The sequence below is a fragment of the Harmonia axyridis genome, chromosome 2 (assembly GCF_914767665.1).
Source record: "Harmonia axyridis chromosome 2, icHarAxyr1.1, whole genome shotgun sequence".
Classification (NCBI taxonomy): Eukaryota; Metazoa; Arthropoda; class Insecta; order Coleoptera; family Coccinellidae; genus Harmonia; species Harmonia axyridis.
In genome coordinates, this window is record NC_059502.1 from 25,446,899 (window position 1) to 25,454,203 (window position 7,305).

Consider the following 7,305-nt stretch of genomic DNA (forward strand, 5'->3'; position numbering starts at 1 on the left):
AAAAAAAACGAAAATGATCCAACAGAAATTCATCAGTTGAAATGAACAATTATTGAAGTAACATATTGGTTCTCGACCACTTTGGTCGAGAAATAAAAGATACAAATTTTCCAATACCAGTTCGCGACCGCCGAATATTAAACAAAAAAATAGACATTTATTTGCTTTTTGATTGAAATACACTCGAAAATATATCTTATAGTTGATATGGAACAAACTATACACACATAATTCATTTAAAATAAGAAATAATTACTATTTTCTGGTCATATATCACAAAGCACTTTTCTAAGAGAGGACGAGAAAGAACCCTTTTCTATGATAGACGATTATAAACTAATTTTTAGCGCGGAAACTCTGACCTATACCATTACTATGCAAACTATCTTGGAAGGGTAGAATGGTCGAGAACACGTACCGCGAAAATATTTTGCACTACATGATATATTTTTATTATTATTTCATCTCAAATCACAGAATGGTCGAGAACCAGTGCCGGTCGGCTAACCAGTGCATTTACCCTATCAATACAATAAGAGTAAAACTCCATAAACAGTATTCCTTTTAATTCGAGTACATTTCTATTTCCATCATTCATTAAATTTCATACTCCTTAATTTCAGTTTCCCTTCCAATTCTTATGTTCACATCAAATTTATTTACAGTAATGAAAACAAATTTTTTTTTTATAATTTTCTATGAATCACAATGCCTCTGATTTTTTGAAGCAGCTATAGTCACGTACAGGCGTACACCTCTGCTATAAATATTAATTACGGTAGTTTTTGTTATCAGATTGAACTATAGAATAGGAAACACATATGTTACTTTTATATATTTTGAAAATCTTACAGTAATGATAATAAATTATATTATAACATTTCTACAGTAGGAATTTTTGTATGAAATAGGATTTTCATAACTAGATTTTCATACAAGATATCGGATTTCTGTCAAAATTTTAATGTTCGTTTAAACATCGACTCATTTCAGATCTTCTTCATCGTACAAATCGTCAAAATCATTGAAAAAATCGCCATGCACACATTTTTCGTTTGCTGCTAAATCCATCAACATGCCGCTGGCACTTCCACCTTCCTCAAGGTCCATGTAAGGTCCCGCTCCTTCTGGAAACATTTCGTCAGCAACAACAGCAGGTTTCATTTTATCTTTATATGGTAACACTTTCCCGAATTACGAAATATTAACGATTAACACCTTATACTTTTTTGTTTACTGCAATGTATAAACAAATCACGATGACATTACATATGACATGAGCACAGAATACCCTCTAGTCTCTATTCTGTGACATGAGTGTGTTGTAGAGATGTGCAAAAAGTATCGGATATTCTAGTAAAATTCGAGTACCGGAAGGAAATAATCCTAAGGATATTGTTGATGAACCACTTATTGAAAAAGTTGGAAATTTTGTGACTTCGAAAATATGCATAATGAATCAGAGAACCAATTAGAAGAGAGTAAAAAGATTTTTATAATGTATTCTTTGAACATGGATGAAAGATTTATTCGAATTCTGTAGAAATAAGTGAAAAGCATAGAAATAATCAGATTGATGGAAGGACACTGCTCTTGTTATAGAAAGCTAAATTTTTTTGTGCTCATCAACAGTTGAAACCAAAGAAATATTGGGACGGTTAGATAAAAAAAAGGTTTTTGACCATTTTCTGTTATTTATTTTGATGCAAACCCTACGATGTTATATATTTTTGAAATCAAGGAAAATTAAGCTTTCAAAAAATGGCACAGAAATCTAGTGTTCCTATTTAAAAAAACTTAACTTTGGGTCATAGATTCGTAATTAAAAACCCTTTTGAGAAGACGAGCACGCCATTGGATTCTATGTAAAAAAGTGCCTGTATAATGTTTTAATTTCAGAGCTCTATCATCAGTATTAGCGGAGATATAAATGTTTTTCGATATCGCCATTTTTCCAATTTTCGCTTATAACTCGAAAACAAAAAAAGGTGGCCAAAATGAATACTATCCTTATTAGTTTCTCAGAAAAAGAAACCGAGAATAGGGTATCAGATTTTGTCTATCTCCTCTGGTTTAAAAGTTGTAGTGCTAAAACATCGAAATTTTCCCACCCTGTACAGTCGGGCGGCCGTGTCTGTACTGCCCGAGCCCGACTGAAAATGATCCGAACGCTCGAACATGGGTGCCTCGTGAGTGGCCGCCTTTAGTAAAGACGGTTTGGAGATTTTTATTGCAGGGAATGTTGATAAACTCAACGGAGCGGATCAACCTCATGTTGTTTTTAAGAATAAAGACAATATTTTTTTAGAGATATGAAATGGCGGCCACAAACTGGGCTTAATTGCCGCCCCTCGAATAGAGGCGCCTGAAACAGTCGCTTCACTGTTTCACCCCTAACGCCGACCCTGATTTTCAATTATCAAACCATAGACAACAACCACAAAAACTTCTCATTGAGCTATAAAAACACTCGTTTTATGCCGATAAATTCAACAACCAATGATCAATACGGAAGACTAAAAAACTTGGGACCAATTAAAAAGTACCAACATAAATCACAACTCGAGTTGACATTCCTCGGATCTTGAACAGTTAGAGAATTCCTGATGCGTTACAATGAAGGAGATACGCTTCTTTTCTTTCTGCATTTCACCTATTTCGCTCTAATTTCTGTTCGGACTTTTTAACAATGGCAAGCAACGGCAAATTCATCGACCTGATTTTGTCCATTTCGTGAGAGAACCCTATCATTATAATACATAACAAAACTGAACGATCCTAAAATTATTATAAATAAAATAAAACAAAATAATTTCCACTCGATTATTTAATTGTTAGCAACAATTGTTTCGCCACACTGTGGCTTCATGCTTCATCAGGCTACATTTCTGACTGATAAGAGTACAGAGTTTTTCGGAAACTTATATGGGAACAAAAATTCGACATTGGCAGGAAAATATTCGGTGGGATATCATAAACTTTAAAGTTATATTGGACAGTTTGCCAATAAAGGAGATGTGTTTACATCTGTTCGTTCAACAGAATATTTTGGGTATAACCCATACCTGTTTATTTCTAGGGCTTCTAAGAGTGTTAATCTTATATATGCTCTTATTTTCTGAATGGAGGATTTCAAAGTTGTGATTGAAGGTGTGATCTAATTCTTTTAAATGATTTGCATAAGTTGAAAACGAACTATCAGATGTATAACTCTTTTGGTGTTCGTTTATCCTTTTCTTGAAAGATCTTCCTGTCTGTCCAATATAAACCATAGGGCAATCATTACAGGTTAACTTGTAGACAACGGATTTGATTTTCTTTCTCAGTTGCTCCTTTATGAGAGAATTCATCAAAATCAATAGGAGCGTTCAAACGTTATTGCTGAAAATATATATGATTAAAATAAAATTTTCGATTGGCTGTAATTCGGAGAGAAAGCCTTTTCGTACAATAGTTTTTGGGAACCTTTTTTCTTGCATAGGTGTACAACTTTGCTTCGCTGCTGCTTCCGCTGTTTTTTCCGATATTCGAGGCTTCATTGTATAAAACTGGTTATACATTTATGATTCGAAGTATTGACCATCGCTGGCCACTACTTTCTCCCATCTTTCGGGCAGCGTACGAATTCAGCATCTTTTGAAGCGATCCACGAATCGATCAAATTTTTTACTTTTCCATAACACCGGAAGTACTGGTTAGCCAGGCTGTGTGCCATTGATCAAAACAAGTTATACTCAACGTTTCCAAGTGCAAGTATGTCTTGCTTGACCACTTTCACTTTCGCAACATGGGGTCGAGCATTGTCATGCCGTAAAATCTCTTTATCATGTCTTTCGTTGTATTGCGGCTGTTTGTCTTTCAATGCTCAGCTCAAACGCATTAATTGCGTTCGGTAACGATCGCCTGTGATTGTTTCAATCGGTTTTAATAATTCATAATATACTTCGTCGAGCTGGTCCCACCATATATTGTGCATGACCTTGGAACCGTGAATATTCGGTTTGGTCGTCGACGTGAAAGCATGGCCGGGATATCCCCATGATTTTCTGCGCTTGGGATTATCGTAATGAATCGATTTTTCGTTTCCAGTCTTTGCCCTGCAAGCAATTGTTCACAAGCAAACAAACGCCGTTCAACATATAAGGCTTCAACTCGTACGGCACCCGATTTCCTTGTTTCTGAATCATTCCCATGACTTTTAGGCATTTTAAAATGGCTTGTTGCGTCACTCCCAACGATCCTGTCAATTCTTGTTGCGTTTGACACGAGTCTTGATCATGTAATGCCTCCAATTCTGCATCTTTGAAAACCTTCTCTCTTCCACCTCCATGCAGGTCTTCGAGGTCAAAATCGCCGTTCTTGAAACCACTCTCGGCACGTTCTTTTACTAATAGCAGTCTCACCAGAGGCATTTGAGAGCATTTGTTGAGCCTCTGTCACAGATTTCTTCACATTGAAGCAAAAAAGTAAAATCCTCCGCAAATGACGAGATTTTGGCTTGTTAGCTGAAATGTTGAATCGAGAATAACTTTATGATGCAGAAACAAATCGACTAATATTTCGATGGCGTTATGTTCACAAATACCTAAGCTTATTGTATGACATCTACGATCAATTTATTTCGACTACCACTCACCGCTACAGCTATTATTATTATTTATTGCAAAACGGCGGAAGCAAATTTGTACACCTAATATTTTGATGAGGACTACCACCTCCTGAAGTTTAGACACACGATTATTAAACGCCCTGTATACTCATAACAGGTAACAAGAACCACTTGGAAGTGAACTTCAAATTCGTGGAGAATGTAGAGATGGTGTTGGAATTAGATTATGGTAAATTAAAAATTCATTAAAATATTTCAAATATTACGAAGTTAGTGTCGGTGCTTTGAATACATAGTTACTCAGAATCTGAGCCGAAACACATCACCTGGGATTTTGAATTTTATAGATTTCTGAAAATATTGAATTATAAGTATGCATGATTAAACTGTCAATTCTTTGGAATTCAAACAAAATAAATTGACGTAACCATCTCGAAAAATGTAAACTGTGAATCCATCTGCTTTACAGCAAAAATAAGTATTGAAAATTAAAACTTAGAGAAAATTTATACCTATTTATTTCAAGGTGTAAGAATAAGATATAAAGGTTGCAATTTGAAAATCTTTAGTTTTAATTAATTTGATTTTTCCAATCATGATCTTCTTATAGGCACCCTGTACATTTTTGGTCCAAGCCGCAAGCAGCCTTATAATACTTAGTATTTGCAAAATCGAAAATTAAAAGGTTTTTTCGAAAAAACTCTTTCTGCAGAAATATTCAAAAAAAATGTGAGTCCTTGTCGCCACCATTTTTTTTTCATAAGAATCCCATTAATTCATGAACCGTTGAGTTTTTATCCAAGTTATGGCATATTGCTGAAATTGTCATCAAATATAAGCTAATGATGCAAAATATACTGTCTGTGTCATTTAAAATAAAAAATAGTACATAGTATGTTTCCAGTATAAATGGAAATTATAGATGTGTGAAAATATCTTAGAGAGGAAGATCATTGTCTCAAACCCCAATATGTTAATTTTCACCACAAAATTATGATTAGTTTCATGAATCTCTAATGGTCATCGCGGTGAATACCCTGTATATGTCAACCATTAAAATAAATACTCTCTAATTCCTTTCTATATCTTCCATTGACTGAGAATATATGTCTCCAAATGGTAATTCTAGTTATTTTCCTAACAACAATGAACAAATAAGAAATTTTATGGAATATTAAGAAAATAAATCAGAATCTCAATTCTTCCTGAGTTCTTCTTTAGTTCGTTATTTCTTCACATACCTACTACGAAATGTATGTTTGTATTTTCATTTCATTATATGTACGATGTTTTTTTGCGAATGTTTGTTTTTGTCCTTATTGTAATATCGCATTCAATTGAGATGTGATAAGATTGAACTGAAGTAAAATATTCGGACTGTTATTAGGGAAAATAAATTCTAATTTTTATTTTAGAGAATTATTTGAGAGTAACATTTTTCTTTGAATGAATATTATTGAAAGTTAACCTAAAAATTAAACAAAGTAACGAATAAGTAAATGTTATTTATAAATAAATATAAAAGGTATAAAATATTTTCGATTTACATTATAGACAAAAACAATGGAATAATAATATTTTCAATTTATAATAATTATTGTGATATATGATCTGGAAGAAATATTGAATCTTCGTCATCATATAGATCACCAAAATCGTTGAAAAAATCCTTGTGAACCGAATGTATCTGATCCATTAAAGATTTTTCTACAGTCTCTAGGTCGTCTCCATTATTGTTTATACTTCCAACTATTGTATATTCGTGACTTCGATCTTCCATTAAATATTTTCCTACAGCGTCCATTTCGCCCTCGATTTCGCTTATTCCGCTCATTTCATTATTAATTGGGTTGACCTTCTTTTTCTTCCTGTTGAATAAATTTCTGAAAAGGTCCCTTGGATACGACATGGTGACAACAAAACTATTATATATTTCGATTTAACAACAGTGATATGAGTACCTAGTTGTAAGCATATAGTATTAAGATTCTTTATACTATGTAGTTACATATGAGTTCAGTGAAATTTTTGAGGAGGGGGGGTTAGGGATGTGATGAGTTGAGTGTTGCGATGAATTTTTTGGGAAAATATTCTTTCTCTGATCAAGTAATATTGACGCATTGGCTAATGACCGTAGCAGTCGATGCCTTCAACGAAAGAACAAAACAACAATTGACACATTTTTTTTTTACAAAGGGACCGAAAAAGTTGTACGAGATTTATTATTTTTATTATCTCGTATGAGGGACTACAGTGGGCGCAGGTAAAAAGCATTTATGCAGGTGCAAAAATCCTCGTCTTCGACTCGGATTTTTGTTGCCACCAACACTCATGTTTTATTAGGCCAATTGAAAAGTCCCCGGTCTGATACACAGAAGGCAGTGCTAGTATGAAATCCATATGATTTTTAGTTAGTACCAACCTTCAAACGCTACGTGTCAATATTTGACAGCAGTCCGACTATTAGTTTGTGAGATATTGCGTTGTGAGTGTAGCTACTTTTGTTATTTGAAAAAAGATGAAAAAAAAAGAATTTCTTGTGCCGATAAAATATTGCTTTTTGAAGGGAAAAAAATTACAGTTGAAGCAAAATCTTGGCTTGATGAAGAGTTTCCGGGGTCTGCACCAGGAAAATCAACCATCAATGACTGGTATACTAAGTTTAAACGTAGTGAAATGAGCACCGAAGATGGCGA